The sequence below is a fragment of the Bombina bombina genome, chromosome 2, assembly GCF_027579735.1.
Source record: "Bombina bombina isolate aBomBom1 chromosome 2, aBomBom1.pri, whole genome shotgun sequence".
NCBI lineage: Eukaryota > Metazoa > Chordata > Amphibia > Anura > Bombinatoridae > Bombina > Bombina bombina.
The window spans coordinates 1,081,072,415-1,081,089,794 of NC_069500.1; the positions used below are offsets into that span (position 1 = coordinate 1,081,072,415).

The 17,380-nt window shown below is 41.5% G+C and overlaps 1 protein-coding gene and 1 pseudogene across 1 annotated transcript in view; both read right to left on the reverse strand.

The window, feature by feature from the left end:
- OTUD4 (OTU deubiquitinase 4) overlaps positions 1 to 17,380 on the reverse strand; it is a 660,142-nt gene that overhangs the window by 17,511 nt on the left and 625,251 nt on the right. The window lies entirely within an intron of this gene.
- On the reverse strand, positions 15,200 to 15,309 carry LOC128650638 (uncharacterized; annotated as a pseudogene).

A 17,380-nucleotide genomic window follows, 5' to 3' on the forward strand; every position in this document is an offset into this window, starting at 1 on the left:
ACCTGGTGTTCTATGGCCGTTATATAGATGATTTGATTTTCATTTTCAAAGGTACAGTAGAGGAGGCCAGTTTATTCTGTACATACCTCAATAATAATTCTATGGGCATTCAATTCACTTCTAAGATTCAACGAGAATCTATTGAATTCCTTGACTTAAATTTAACATGGGACACTGAACAAAATATAGCCACATCCACATACTTCAAAACTGTGGATTGTAATAATTTCCTTCATTACAATAGCAATCACTTCATCAATGGAAAAAAAGTATACCATACAGCCAATTCTGCAGAATTAGAAGAAATTGCAGTCATTAGATAAATTCTGTGAACAATCAAAAATCCTTATTCAGAGATTTGAAGAAAAGGGTTATCCTAGAGATATCATCATGACCGGATATGAGAAAGCATACCACCTAGATAGATCAAGTATCCTTCGCACTAAAAAAGCAATAAAACCTAATAATGACACTATAGAGACACTTCAACAACCCTGCTTCGTGACACAATTTAATTCTAATGCAAAACGTATAAAAAAAGTGTTACAAAAACACTGGCCTATTCTATTGAAAGACCCCATTCTGAAAAAAGATCTACAAAACACACCAAATGTGATATACAAAAGAGCACCCACCATTAAACAAACTTTAGCCCCCAGCAAGATAGTCATTTCCAAGAAAGCCAGAGTAAAACATACACAAAATAACCCCAAGAGAAAAGGAGTATTTAAATGTGGTAAAATCAGGTGCCATATGTAAACATATTACACACAAAATCAAAACAATTAAATCACATGTCACTGGAGAAATCTTTACCATTAATGAGTATCTGACATGCAGCTCCTCATACGTAATCTATGTTCTGTCATGCAGATGTGGACAACAGTATTTGGGGCGCACCATTCAAAATGTCCGCACGAGATGGAGCGAACATAATCGAAACATTAAGAAAAAATCCATGAAACATAGTGTATCTAGGCACTATGTCCATGAACATAATGGAGAATCCTGTCCTTTCACTATAACACCTCTTGAAAGCATTCCCAGCTCCCACAGATACAATAGATTCACGAAACTTCGCCAAAGGGAGACCTATTGGATTTTCAGATTTGGCTCCCTTTTTCCCAATGGCCTTAATGAAGTAATAGACTCTGCTGCCTTTTAGTCAAATATTGGTCTCCGTGCACACAATCAGTCTAGTAGAATTCTATCTCCAAATGGGAGTTTCACCTACCCATACACTTACCACATTTGTCCCCACCCGCATTATACAGCATGCGCTGAAAATAGACACCAGGACATCACCTATTTCCATCACATATTATCACCTAATTAAAATTATTATATTTCACATGATCATTATTGTTTCAGAATATGACCAATACAATACGACCACAGCCCACCACTTACCCATCACTGATATGGGGAAATTTGCACTAGCATCACGTACTCACCTTTTCCAGACTACAGAAGGGACTTTAGGGATCTTTGATCACACACCTCTGCCCAGTATTCACTATTATCATCATCCAATACATGATAACGTCATTTTTTGTACACGCCCTTATAGCTTCACATGATAGTCAGTAATAGGCACATTTGGGACAACTATGTTTCCCTTCAATAATTATTATACATTTATTGTACACGCACCTATAGCTTCACATGATAGTTAGTAATAGGCACATTTGGGCCAATAATCACTATATACTAGGGATAGCATAACCAATAGTGCGTAATAATTCACGCACTATCATAAGAAATATGTAGTCACATGATACCTTCTCATAGCTGAGTAAATAAAGTGACACCATGATATTCCAATATTTAATAATAATAGTTTACCCATAGTCTTATAGATACTAAACAAATTTCTTTACCAACTTTTTATTATTATGTGTTCTGGTATTGATTCACTATTAAGTCTAACGATCTGGGGTTCCAATTTTTTAGTTTGGGACCTGTGTCTCACTACAAAATTAGCTGATAGCATAGAGTGTTAATGTAACAACTATTTCTTTAAATCATGTTAAGATGCAAAACTTATGTCATGATGATTAATTTGATAGACCGAATGGCGATTGCATTGCTCCTATGCAAAAACAACAAATAGGGGTGTGTAAATATTTATCGAGAATAGAACCTTGTAATTGGTCCGTTTTTCCTCCTATCAAAGGGACGAGTTTTTGTTTCGAAATTGTCGATTTCCGATACAAAGGAATGTATCAACATTAAGTTACTATTATTATATAATGCTCACTGTTGCAATTCGCTACTAAAGATCACTGTGTTGGCTAGAAAGCAATACGTATTTCAACATTTATATACTCCATTTAGTCAGCACCTGCTTTTAAATGTATCAGCAATGATAGGCTCATCTATATACACTTAATGAGAAAGGGGAGGGCCTCAGAAACTGTTTGGTAGTGGCGGCAATAAAAAGCCGAGTTTTTAATGTAGTTTATATGCCTGATTAAACGGCCAGGAGGGCCGAGAAACGCGTAGCAATATTTTATCTGTATTCTTTTAAATATGTGCTTGTGAACTTTGTGCAATAAAAGGTTTTAAAACATTTGAACCTGGAGTTTTAATACAAGCACACCACTACCAGACAGCCCAACATACAGGAAAGCTGCCGTATCCAGAAAAGAGCCGGAGAGAGCCAGCTGGTCAGCTCTGAGTGCCAGCCCGCTTCCACAAGCACACTGGTGTGCTGTGCCAAAGTGTGAGTACCCTGTGCATATAATATTTGGAGCTCATGCCGAATTGTACCGATTGATACACACATTTGTGCGCCTCTCTTCTTTTGTCTTACTACCTTTCAGCAAACACGTTTTCCATTCCGGGATCGTTGTGGAGAGTGCAGCCGTGGGAAAGTGTTCCTAATCTTGAGACCAATTGGGACTTCCAGGATTTTAAGGAGCCTACATTCAATATCAACCTATTACGGACATTTAACCCAACGCCATTTAATGAGGTTCCACTTTTCATTATAAATAATTGTGATTATACATTGTATTTGGTGATTGAATAGTGTTTTAGACATTGTTGTTATTGGTTTAGGTTACCTTTCGTTTATTTATTTTTTCTTATACGTTGTGTACAAAGAGCGCCCTCTGGTGACCTAGGTCATTTATCCATTTTCAGCTCATACTTATTAGCTATACACAGAGGTGCAGCCGGACCAACATTCACTACTCTCTCATTTATTTAGTACCCTGCCTATCAACACACGGAGGGGGGGCCACAATTGACCTGACACCTATAGGTATTAATTCATATAGGTTAAATACCATATACAAGAAACTAAAGTTATAGATACATATTTAGTACCATCATGCTTTCAGCACTGGAGAGAAATAATAGGAGGAATTCCTTCAATCCTCCATCCAATGCTGAAGGGGACAGTCCAGGCCCCCTAGTAATTAAAAGTATAGACACCATGTTCAACAAATTGGGTGATCTCTTAAAAAATGAGCAGAGACACTGGTGGGACCTGGATTGCCTAAAAAAATACAAAGAAAAAAAGCAAATTCCTAGAGGACTTAGACTGTTTAAACATTGCTCTTTCAAAAACGATCAAGAACTTACTAACAAATGGTATGAAATATTGGATGAGTGCTCTTTCAAACTCATAGACTTATTAATTGCACATAGACAGAGTCTAGTTGAGACATTAGAGAAAGAAATAGAAGCAATTCAAAAAGAATTGGAGCCTATGAAAGATCATTCCGAATATAATCGATTAAATATAGAAACCATCAAAATGGTGGATGAATACCAGAATGACATTATTAGAATAAAAAACGGAAAATTCAAAAGGGATGAGGAGGACTATGCAGAAGGCATAGTATACACATACAACAAAAAAAACAGAATTTATGTTTACCTGATAAATTACTTTCTCCAACGGTGTGTCCGGTCCACGGCGTCATCCTTACTTGTGGGATATTCTCCTCCCCAACAGGAAATGGCAAAGAGCCCAGCAAAGCTGGTCACATGATCCCTCCTAGGCTCCGCCTACCCCAGTCATTCGACCGACGTTAAGGAGGAATATTTGCATAGGAGAAACCATATGGTACCGTGGTGACTGTAGTTAAAGAAAATAAATTATCAGACCTGATTAAAAAAACCAGGGCGGGCCGTGGACCGGACACACCGTTGGAGAAAGTAATTTATCAGGTAAACATAAATTCTGTTTTCTCCAACATAGGTGTGTCCGGTCCACGGCGTCATCCTTACTTGTGGGAACCAATACCAAAGCTTTAGGACACGGATGAAGGGAGGGAGCAAATCAGGTCACCTAAATGGAAGGCACCACGGCTTGCAAAACCTTTCTCCCAAAAATAGCCTCAGAAGAAGCAAAAGTATCAAACTTGTAAAATTTGGTAAAAGTGTGCAGTGAAGACCAAGTCGCTGCCCTACATATCTGATCAACAGAAGCCTCGTTCTTGAAGGCCCATGTGGAAGCCACAGCCCTAGTGGAATGAGCTGTGATTCTTTCGGGAGGCTGCCGTCCGGCAGTCTCGTAAGCCAATCTGATGATGCTTTTAATCCAAAAAGAGAGAGAGGTAGAAGTTGCTTTTTGACCTCTCCTTTTACCAGAATAAACAACAAACAAGGAAGATGTTTGTCTAAAATCCTTTGTAGCATCTAAATAGAATTTTAGAGCGCGAACAACATCCAAATTGTGCAACAAACGTTCCTTCTTTGAAACTGGTTTCGGACACAGAGAAGGTACGATAATCTCCTGGTTAATGTTTTTGTTAGAAACAACTTTTGGAAGAAAACCAGGTTTAGTACGTAAAACCACCTTATCTGCATGGAACACCAGATAAGGAGGAGAACACTGCAGAGCAGATAATTCTGAAACTCTTCTAGCAGAAGAGATTGCAACTAAAAACAAAACTTTCCAAGATAATAACTTAATATCAACGGAATGTAAGGGTTCAAACGGAACCCCCTGAAGAACTGAAAGAACTAAATTGAGACTCCAAGGAGGAGTCAAAGGTTTGTAAACAGGCTTAATTCTAACCAGAGCCTGAACAAAGGCTTGAACATCTGGCACAGCTGCCAGCTTTTTGTGAAGTAACACAGACAAGGCAGAAATCTGTCCCTTCAGGGAACTTGCAGATAATCCTTTTTCCAATCCTTCTTGAAGGAAGGATAGAATCTTAGGAATCTTAACCTTGTCCCAAGGGAATCCTTTAGATTCACACCAACAGATATATTTTTTCCAAATTTTGTGGTAAATCTTTCTAGTTACAGGCTTTCTGGCCTGAACAAGAGTATCGATAACAGAATCTGAGAACCCTCGCTTCGATAAGATCAAGCGTTCAATCTCCAAGCAGTCAGCTGGAGTGAAACCAGGTTCGGATGTTCGAACGGACCCTGAACAAGAAGGTCTCGTCTCAAAGGTAGCTTCCAAGGTGGAGCCGATGACATATTCACCAGATCTGCATACCAAGTCCTGCGTGGCCACGCAGGAGCTATCAAGATCACCGACGCCCTCTCCTGATTGATCCTGGCTACCAGCCTGGGGATGAGAGGGAACGGCGGGAACACATAAGCTAGTTTGAAGGTCCAAGGTGCTACTAGTGCATCCACTAGAGCCGCCTTGGGATCCCTGGATCTGGACCCGTAGCAAGGAACTTTGAAGTTCTGACGAGAGGCCATCAGATCCATGTCTGGAATGCCCCACAGCTGAGTGACTTGGGCAAAGATTTCCGGATGGAGTTCCCACTCCCCCGGATGCAATGTCTGACGACTCAGAAAATCCGCTTCCCAATTTTCCACTCCTGGGATGTGGATAGCGGACAGGTGGCAGGAGTGAGACTCCGCCCATAGAATGATTTTGGTCACTTCTTCCATCGCTAGGGAACTCCTTGTTCCCCCCTGATGGTTGATGTACGCAACAGTTGTCATGTTGTCTGATTGAAACCGTATGAACTTGGCCCTCGCTAGCTGAGGCCAAGCCTTGAGAGCATTGAATATCGCTCTCAGTTCCAGAATATTTATCGGTAGAAGAGATTCTTCCCGAGACCAAAGACCCTGAGCTTTCAGGGATCCCCAGACCGCGCCCCAGCCCATCAGACTGGCGTCGGTCGTGACAATGACCCACTCTGGTCTGCGGAATGTCATCCCTTGTGACAGGTTGTCCAGGGACAGCCACCAACAGAGTGAGTCTCTGGTCCTCTGATTTACTTGTATCTTCGGAGACAAGTCTGTATAATCCCCATTCCACTGACTGAGCATGCACAGTTGTAATGGTCTTAGATGAATGCGCGCAAAAGGAACTATGTCCATAGCCGCTACCATCAACCCGATCACTTCCATGCACTGAGCTATGGAAGGAAGAGGAACGGAATGAAGTATCCGACAAGAGTCTAGAAGCTTTGTTTTTCTGGCCTCTGTCAGAAATATCCTCATTTCTAAGGAGTCTATTATTGTTCCCAAGAAGGGAACCCTTGTTGACGGAGATAGAGAACTCTTTTCCACGTTCACTTTCCATCCGTGAGATCTGAGAAAGGCCAGGACGATGTCCGTGTGAGCCTTTGCTTGAGGAAGGGACGACGCTTGAATCAGAATGTCGTCCAAGTAAGGTACTACAGCAATGCCCCTTGGTCTTAGCACAGCTAGAAGGGACCCTAGTACCTTTGTGAAAATCCTTGGAGCAGTGGCTAATCCGAAAGGAAGCGCCACGAACTGGTAATGCTTGTCCAGGAATGCGAACCTTAGGAACCGATGATGTTCCTTGTGGATAGGAATATGTAGATACGCATCCTTTAAATCCACCGTGGTCATGAATTGACCTTCCTGGATGGAAGGAAGAATAGTTCGAATGGTTTCCATCTTGAACGATGGAACCTTGAGAAACTTGTTTAAGATCTTGAGATCTAAGATTGGTCTGAACGTTCCCTCTTTTTTGGGAACTATGAACAGATTGGAGTAGAACCCCATCCCTTGTTCTCTTAATGGAACAGGATGAATCACTCCCACTTTTAACAGGTCTTCTACACAATGTAAGAATGCCTGTCTTTTTATGTGGTCTGAAGACAACTGAGACCTGTGGAACCTTGGGAGACTATTTCTAGCGCCCAAGGATCCAGAACATCTCTTGCCCAAGCCTGAGTGAAGAGAGAGAGTCTGCCCCCCACCAGATCCGGTCCCGGATCGGGGGCCAACATTTCATGCAGTCTTGGTAGCAGTGGCAGGTTTCTTGGCCTGCTTTCCCTTGTTCCAGCCTTGCATTGGTCTCCAAGCTGGCTTGGCTTGAGAAGTATTACCCTCTTGCTTAGAGGACGTAGCACCTCGGGCTGGTCCGTTTCTACGAAAGGGACGAAAATTAGGTTTATTTTTTGCCTTGAAAGGCCGATCCTGAGGAAGGGCGTGGCCCTTACCCCCAGTGATATCAGAGATAATCTCTTTCAAGTCAGGGCCAAACAGCGTTTTCCCCTTGAAAGGAATGTTAAGTAGCTTGTTCTTGGAAGACGCATCAGCCGACCAAGATTTCAACCAAAGCGCTCTGCGCGCCACAATAGCAAACCCAGAATTCTTAGCCGCTAACCTAGCCAATTGCAAAGTGGCGTCTAGGGTGAAAGAATTAGCCAATTTGAGAGCATTGATTCTGTCCATAATCTCCTCATAAGGAGGAGAATCACTATCGACCGCCTTTATCAGCTCATCGAACCAGAAACATGCGGCTGTAGCGACAGGGACAATGCATGCAATTGGTTGTAGAAGGTAACCCTGCTGAACAAACATCTTTTTAAGCAAACCTTCTAATTTTTTATCCATAGGATCTTTGAAAGCACAACTATCCTCTATGGGTATAGTGGTGCGTTTGTTTAAAGTGGAAACCGCTCCCTCGACCTTGGGGACTGTCTGCCATAAGTCCTTTCTGGGGTCGACCAAAGGAAACAATTTTTTAAATATGGGGGGAGGGACGAAAGGAATACCGGGCCTTTCCCATTCTTTATTAACAATGTCCGCCACCCGCTTGGGTATAGGAAAAGCTTCTGGGAGCCCCGGCACCTCTAGGAACTTGTCCATTTTACATAGCTTCTCTGGGATGACCAACTTGTCACAATCATCCAGAGTGGATAATACCTCCTTAAGCAGAATGCGGAGATGTTCCAACTTAAATTTAAATGCAATCACATCAGGTTCAGCCTGTTGAGAAATGTTCCCTGAATCAGTAATTTCTCCCTCAGACAAAACCTCCCTGGCCCCATCAGACTGGGTTAGGGGCCCTTCAGAGATATTAGTATCAGCGTTGCCATGCTCTTCAGTATCTAAAACAGAGCAGCCGCGCTTACGCTGACAAGTGTTCATTTGGGCTAAAATGTTTTTGACAGAATTATCCATTACAGCCGTTAATTGTTGCATAGTAAGGAGTATTGGCGCGCTAGATGTACTAGGGGCCTCCTGAGTGGGCAAGACTCGTGTAGACGAAGGAGGGAATGATGCAGTACCATGCTTACTCCCCTCACTTGAGGAATCATCTTGGGCATCATTGTCATTATCACATAAATCACATTTATTTAAATGAATAGGAATTCTGGCTTCCCCACATTCAGAACACAGTCTATCTGGTAGTTCAGACATGTTAAACAGGCATAAACTTGATAACAAAGTACAAAAAACGTTTTAAAATAAAACCGTTACTGTCACTTTAAATTTTAAACTGAACACACTTTATTACTGCAATTGCGAAAAAACATGAAGGAATTGTACAAAATTCACCAAATTTTCACCACAGTGTCTTAAAGCCTTAAAAGTATTGCACACCAAATTTGGAAGCTTTAACCCTTAAAATAACGGAACCGGAGCCGTTTTAAACTTTAACCCCTTTACAGTCCCTGGTATCTGCTTTGCTGAGACCCAACCAAGCCCAAAGGGGAATACGATACCAAATGACGCCTTCAGAAAGTCTTTTCTAAGTATCAGAGCTCCTCACACATGCGACTGCATGCCATGCCTCTCAAAAACAAGTGCGCCACACCGGCGCGAAAATGAGGCTCTGCTTATGCTTTGGAAAGCCCCTAAGGAATAAGGTGTCTAATACAGTGCCTGCCGATATTCTTATATCAAAATACCCAGATAAAATGATTCCTCAAGGCTAAATATGTGTTATATAATGAATCGATTTAGCCCAGAAAAGTCTACAGTCTTAATAAGCCCTTGTGAAGCCCTTATTTATGATCGTAATAAACATGGCTTACCGGATCCCATAGGGAAAATGACAGCTTCCAGCATTACATCGTCTTGTTAGAATGTGTCATACCTCAAGCAGCAAGAGACTGCATACTGTTCCCCCAACTGAAGTTAATAGCTCTCAACAGTCCTGTGTGGAACAGCCATGGATTTTAGTTACGGTTGCTAAAATCATTTTCCTCATACAAACAGAAATCTTCATCCCTTTTCTGTTTCTGAGTAAATAGTACATACCAGCACTATTTCAAAATAACAAACTCTTGATTGAATAATAAAAACTACAGTTAAACACTAAAAAACTCTAAGCCATCTCCGTGGAGATGTTGCCTGTACAACGGCAAAGAGAATGACTGGGGTAGGCGGAGCCTAGGAGGGATCATGTGACCAGCTTTGCTGGGCTCTTTGCCATTTCCTGTTGGGGAGGAGAATATCCCACAAGTAAGGATGACGCCGTGGACCGGACACACCTATGTTGGAGAAACATCAGTTCTTAAAGAGAATAATGATGGATGGAATAGAGTAACATACAAAAACAAAAACAACCCCAAAAATACACACCCAGTACAACCATACCATAATTACAAAAATACATCAGAATCAGCACAAATACGCCACTGGGAAGAACATAAGACTAACAATAGGAACTTTCAAAATAAACAACATTATCAACAGAATTATTGACACAATAGAAATAAAAATAGAAATAATTACTCCCACCATCAAGATTATCAGAACCCTAACCATATTCCTGTTTACAATCGATTCGAACCCCTCCAGAATGGGTCTGGGGGACATAGATATCAGTGTGATGACTATCAAAATAGCAATTCACCAAGCACTCCCAATGACCAGGGTCAAAATGGCTACCAAAGGGTAGAGACTCCCTCCACATCCAAAAGTAATTTTTTAGGGGTACCCAACTTAGCCCCTTTATGGAGGAGGAATGTAGGCAATCCCAAAACACCATCTCCACCATCACATCAGAACATACCACAGACACAACAACATTATGTAAATGGACAACAACAACAACAACAAAAGAAAAGGCCTTACCCAAACGGGGAAGACGAGGGAGAGGCAACACCACACAAAAAAAGCAATTACAAAAACTAGCTAAAGGTATTTTTAACCTATCCACACACAGTTTAACCAATGACGAGATCAGAATTTTGGGTAGGGGCCTGTCTTATTGCCCACCAAACCCCCACAAATTATTTGACTTATTTGTTGATTTAAACAAGTATACTAGGAAGTTATCTCTACAGAGATATTTCTCCATAAAAAACCTCAAAAAAAGGAATGTGGAGGGTATGCCCATCATCACCAACTCTATGAATAGCCAGACACAGACTATCTATGCTGAACCTGATCTATTGATGGAAGATCTATTGGAGGGGTTTATTCATACGACATTATCACCACCATCCAACTTCAACCCCCCCAAGGATAATGTCACATACATAGATCTTTTCCAACAAATGGTAATGGAAGATTTCAACAAACTTCCCAGTAAACTAAACAAACAAATGAGATTATGGCCTAATGAAGAAAAGGCCCTAAGATCCCTGGCTAACGACCCCCACCTGGTAATTAGGCAGGTGGATAAGGGGGGTGGGATTGTTCTACAGGATTATAAGGACTATGTCAGTGAGGCCCACAACATTCTCCTTAACAATGAATATTACAGGAAACTAGACACTGATCCTACTTCTGTATTTTTGGAAAAACTGTTGGGCCTTTTGGAGGATGGTAGTGGTAAGGGGATTCTCAACACCAAAGAGCGTAAATTCCTTACCCCCACCCATCCGTCTACCCCTTACTATTACCATCTTCCAAAGATACATAAAGATCGCTTCAAACCACCTGGTCGTCCCATCATTGCGGGTATCAATAGCATCACAGATAGGTTATCTCAATACATTGACAATTTCTTACAAAAGTACGTTCACAATATGCCTTCATTCATCCGTGACACTACTGATTTACTATTCAAAATCAAAGATTTCAAACAAGAGGCAGGTGCGTTGTGGATAACAGCTGACGTCAGCGCCCTTTACTCTAATATATCTCATGAATTAGGTATTTATACCACTAAGTATTACTTAGATACGGATATTTATATGCCCAACATTCAAAAAGAATATATTCTGACACTCATTGATTTCATACTCAAACACAATTATTTTCAATTTTTAGATGATTTTTATTTGCAGATTAAGGGAACGGCCATGGGCACCAGGTTTGCCCCCAGCTTTGCGAATCTCTTCATGGGATTTTTTGAGGAGAAATATATTTACAACTCCAACTGGGGGGCAAACCTGGTGTTCTATGGCCGTTATATAGATGATTTGATTTTCATTTTCAAAGGTACAGTAGAGGAGGCCAGTTTATTCTGTACATACCTCAATAATAATTCTATGGGCATTCAATTCACTTCTAAGATTCAACGAGAATCTATTGAATTCCTTGACTTAAATTTAACATGGGACACTGAACAAAATATAGCCACATCCACATACTTCAAAACTGTGGATTGTAATAATTTCCTTCATTACAATAGCAATCATTATCATCAATGGAAAAAAAGTATACCATACAGCCAATTCTGCAGAATTAGAAGAAATTGCAGCTCATTAGATAAATTCTGTGAACAATCAAAAATCCTTATTCAGAGATTTGAAGAAAAGGGTTATCCTAGAGATATCATCATGACCGGATATGAGAAAGCATACCACCTAGATAGATCAAGTATCCTTCGCACTAAGAAAGCAATAAAACCTAATAATGACACTATAGAGACACTTCAACAACCCTGCTTCGTGACACAATTTAATTCTAATGCAAAACGTATAAAAAAAGTGTTACAAAAACACTGGCCCATTCTATTGAAAGACCCCATTCTGAAAAAAGATCTACAAAACACACCAAATGTGATATACAAAAGAGCACCCACCATTAAACAAACTTTAGCCCCCAGCAAGATAGTCATTTCCAAGAAAGCCAGAGTAAAACATACACAAAATAACCCCAAGAGAAAAGGAGTATTTAAATGTGGTAAAATCAGGTGCCATATGTGTAAACATATTACACACAAAATCAAAACAATTAAATCACATGTCACTGGAGAAATCTTTACCATTAATGAGTATCTGACATGCAGCTCCTCATACTTAATCTATGTTCTGTCATGCAGATGTGGACAACAGTATTTGGGGCGCACCATTCCAAATGTCCGCACGAGATGGAGCGAACATAATCGAAACATTAAGAAAAAATCCATGAAACATAGTGTATCTAGGCACTATGTCCATGAACATAATGGAGAATCCTGTCCTTTCACTATAACACCTCTTGAAAGCATTCCCAGCTCCCACAGATACAATAGATTCACGAAACTTCGCCAAAGGGAGACCTATTGGATTTTCAGATTTGGCTCCCTCTTTCCTAATGGCCTTAATGAAGTAATAGACTCTCAAATATTAGTCTCCGTGTACACAATCAGTCAAGTAGAATTCTATCTCCAAATGGGAGTTTCACCTACCCATACACTTACCACATTTGTCCCCACCCGCATTACACAGCATGCGCTGAAAATAGACACCAGGACATCACCTATTTGTTCCATCACATATTATCACCTAATTAAAATTATTATATTTCACATGATCATTATTGTTTCAGAATATGACCAATACAATACGACCACAGCCCACCACTTACCCATCACTGATATGGGGAAATTTGCACTAGCATCACGTACTCCCCTTTTCCAGACTATAGAAGGGACTTTAGGGATTCTTTGATCACACACCCCTCTGCCCAGTATTCACTATTATCATCATCCAATACATGATAACGTCATTTTTTGCACACGCCCTTATAGCTTCACATGATAGTCAGTAATAGGCACATTTGGGACAACTATATTTCCCTTCAATAATTATTATACATTTATTGTACACGCACCTATAGCTTCACATGATAGTTAGTAATAGGCACATTTGGGCCAATAATCACTATATACTAGGGATAGCATAACCAATAGTGCGTAATAATTCACGCACTATCATAAGAAATATGTAGTCACATGATACCTTCTCATAGCTGAGTAAATAAAGTGACACCATGATATTCCAATATTTAATAATAATAGTTTACCCATAGTCTTATAGATACTAAACAAATTTCTTTACCAACTTTTTATTATTATGTGTTCTGGTATTGATTCACTATTAAGTCTAACGATCTGGGGTTTCAATTTTTTAGTTTGGGACCTGTGTCTCACTACAAAATTAGCCGATAGCATAGAGTGTTAATGTAACAACTATTTCTTTAAATCATGTTAAGATGCAAAACTTATGTCATGATGATTAATTTGATAGACCGAATGGCGATTGCATTGCTCCTATGCAAAAACAACAAATAGGGGTGTGTAAATATTTATCGAGAATAGAACCTTGTAATTGGTCCGTTTTTCCACCTATCAAAGGGACGAGTTTTTGTTTCGAAATTGTCGATTTCCAATACAAAGGAATGTATCAACATTAAGTTACTGTTATTATATAATGCTCACTGTTGCAATTCGCTACTAAAGATCACTGTGTTGGCTAGAAAGCAATACGTATTTCAACATTTATATACTCCATTTAGTCAGCACCTGCTTTTAAATGTATCAGCAATGATAGGCTCATCTATATACACTTAATGAGAAAGGGGAGGGCCTCAGAAACTGTTTGGTAGTGGCGGCAATAAAAAGCCGAGTTTTTAATGTAGTTTATATGCCTGATGAAACGGCCAGGAGGGCCGAGAAACGCGTAGCAATATTTTATCTGTATTCTTTTAAATATGTGCTTGTGAACTTTGTGCAATAAAAGGTTTTAAAACATTTGAACCTGGAGTTTTAATACAAGCACACCACTACCAGACAGCCCAACATACAGGAAAGCCGCCGTATCCAGAAAAGAGCCGGAGAGAGCCAGCTGGTCAGCTCTGAGTGCCAGCCCGCTTCCACAAGCACACTGGTGTGCTGTGCCAAAGTGTGAGTACCCTGTGCATATAATATTTGGAGCTCATGCCAAATTGTACCGATTGATACACACATTTGTGCGCCTCTCTTCTTTTGTCTTACAGTCATATCCAAGACACCTTGGACGCTGGACTTTCACTAAATGTCCCATACACAGAGAGCTTAGGACACCCACAGCGGGATACAACTCCCAACATATAGGGTGCTAGGCTATGGTGAAGCCCCGCAGCCACTCTGAAAGGCCTCAAGGCTCTAGGGACAAGTTCCACTAAGTCCAAAGACTAAGTAGCGTATGAGAAAACAGAAAACTCTGCTTCGGAATGCTAGCTGACACCAGAATCATGAGACAGATGAGAAACCAGAAGCTTTACCCACAACCTCCTGCTTCAGGTGCAGTGGAGCTAACCACTACGCCACATCTCCCTTAGAAACTGGGTTGAGAAGCTAACAAAAGTCTCCAAGATCCTCAGGATCCACTTCCCTGACACCCCTGCAGCTCGGGGATTGAAGAAGGAGCATGTATCCTAGCCCCTGTCGCGAGAAAACCCACAAATGCCTAAGCAGGGACGACACAGGAAAGAGGGGAGACAATCTAATCTGTACATCTCCCAAAATATTGGAGCAGACGAGATCCCGGAAGTAGAATAACTAAAAGGCTTTAACTTCCAGAAACAGATGACCCAAAGCCAACCCCAAGGGAGGGAACAAAAAGGCCAATCAACCTCAACCCGAAGGAAGAGAGACGATCATCAAAGGAAAACATCTTCTGTTTTGAGGTTCTCCTCTTGGAATCTGAGTGAAATCGCCCAGATTGATCCCTAGTAGGATCCGCTCTGGACCCCCGCCCACGAGGAACAGGACAATGAGGACTGAGTACAATCCTCTGATGCCCCACTCAAAGGCAGAATGAGAACCAGCCTGACGTTTGGGAACTAAGGCTTCCTCTACCATGTTTTAGCCCTGCAAGGGCAGAGCCTCAAAAAATGTATGGAGCTCATTGAAGGTTCACTTCACGAAAACTCTTAGCAAAAAGCAAAGATTTTTCGATCTGAAGAGACACCAAGATAATAAACTCCTCATCCGAGAGAGCAACTCACCACCCAGCCAGGTCAGCCGGTTACCCCGGCACCACGTGGATGATATAGACCGTAAGGAACAGAAATAGCACCCTATCAGGACCAGCCTGCTACATAGGGTATGCCAAACTGAACCAGGCCACAGAAAATCTGAGACCCCACGAGGACTTGATAAAAAGATTTAAAGGCATAACAATGCACTAACACCTTAACATGCAACTTCCGCGGAAGTGTCCTAGCAACCACAAAATTGCTAGGATCAAATTCCAGAGAAGAAATATATCCCAACGGAGAAATCATCGCAGACATGGGCTTCTTAAAAAAGAAATAAGATACATCCTAACCGGATCAAATAAAAGAAGAGCAGCACCCGCAGATGAACGCCCAAGAAGAATGGGTACACCAACGGGACGAGCCAATCAGAGACCCCATTCTTCCACAGCTCAGAACTGGAATAAGATACCCAAAAAAGAAAGGAAAATTGAAGACGACCAGGAGATTAACCTCATCCCCACACGTCTAACCCAGCTTGGAAATGGGTCTGGAACAGAAGACCGAGGATCCCTTAACCTATTAGTACTGGGATCCTCAAGCACTGCCAAAACATGCCGCAGCAAAGACACGAAGGCGCGCCAGTCTATAACGAAAAGCAAGACTTACCTCCGCTGGGGCAACTGACGACCCCGACACCAAGGGATGGGCCCCTGAATCTTCAGAGGAGACCGCTTCCCCAGATGGCTGATCTGACCCAGGCAATCCCACGTCTGACGAGCCCCAGTTAGCATAACACAAACAGTATCTCAGCAACACCTCCTCTGGAAGATGCAAATGTGCCAGGGCCATAGATATGGCCATGAGGAACCATGTCGTAACCTCTGGAGGAAACAAGCCGCCTTCCGGAGAAGGGGTGACAGCATTAGGGACACCTGCTTGCGTAGCCAAAGAAGGTTCCAGGGGACCCGCCGCACGGGATATGGGATCCCCAGTGGTGGATGGCTCGACGGACTCTAAGTTCTCTGTAACGGGCGAAGAGAGCACTCTAGAGCGGCATTCGGAACCTAACTGATGGCCATGGATTATCCGGGCCATTTCATACTCTTCACAAAAAGTCAGAATCCTCCATAACTTGGTATATAGAAATTATGGACCGAAAAATAAAAAATGGCACCTAACACCCCCAATGGCTGGGGCACTCACCACCTTCTGAGAACCAGACAGCTAGCGAAACAGACTCGCTGTCGCCATGCGGTCAGGAATACGGAAAGGGAGCACAGAAGCGTGACCACGCCTTGTCACAAGGTGCACAGTGCAGGCCATAGAAAAGCGTGCCAAGGCCTACAAGGGCTGCACAGCCTGACAAGAAAAGGCTATTATGTTCTGATCTAGCCACAAGCCCAAATAACACAACACATTAGTAGACAAAATCACATAACAAACATGATTAAAGTCCCCCCTGTTCAATAACCCCCCTCAGGAGATATTAACCCTTGATTCCTTATAAAGATAAAGGAGTACCACTGAGACCCTGACTTCTTTGTTTACATTACTTTTTCAAATCATCAAAGTAAATGAAACAATCTTACTGAAATCAACGCCGTGGAACAGGAACACGGCTCTTCAAGTGTGACAGATATATCAAAAATAAGAGAGGGCGCATACACTACATATACACTGTACAACTTCAAAAAAACAACATACACAGTTCATTCAATATATGGCACTTGTACCTATTAACATACAATTATATCAAAGTCCCATGCTGAAAGTCACTATGATAGTGCAAAAAATCAGGTATGTCCTCAGTGTGAATAATGGCTGCACTCCTCTTCACAGAAGATACTGGAAAAACTGTAAAACATAAGAAAGAGAAGGGCGCCTTATGTGTAGAATCACCAAATTAAAAAAGCCAAAGCTTATGCACTTGAGCCAAATTTGTACTCACATTTAAAATAAGCACCCCAAAGTGCTAATGGAAGCAGACTGACATAATATGGTGTGTCAGTACACCCACTCCAGGATATCCCCGCCAGGTGTGGAAATCACATGTGCAGATCAACCAAAT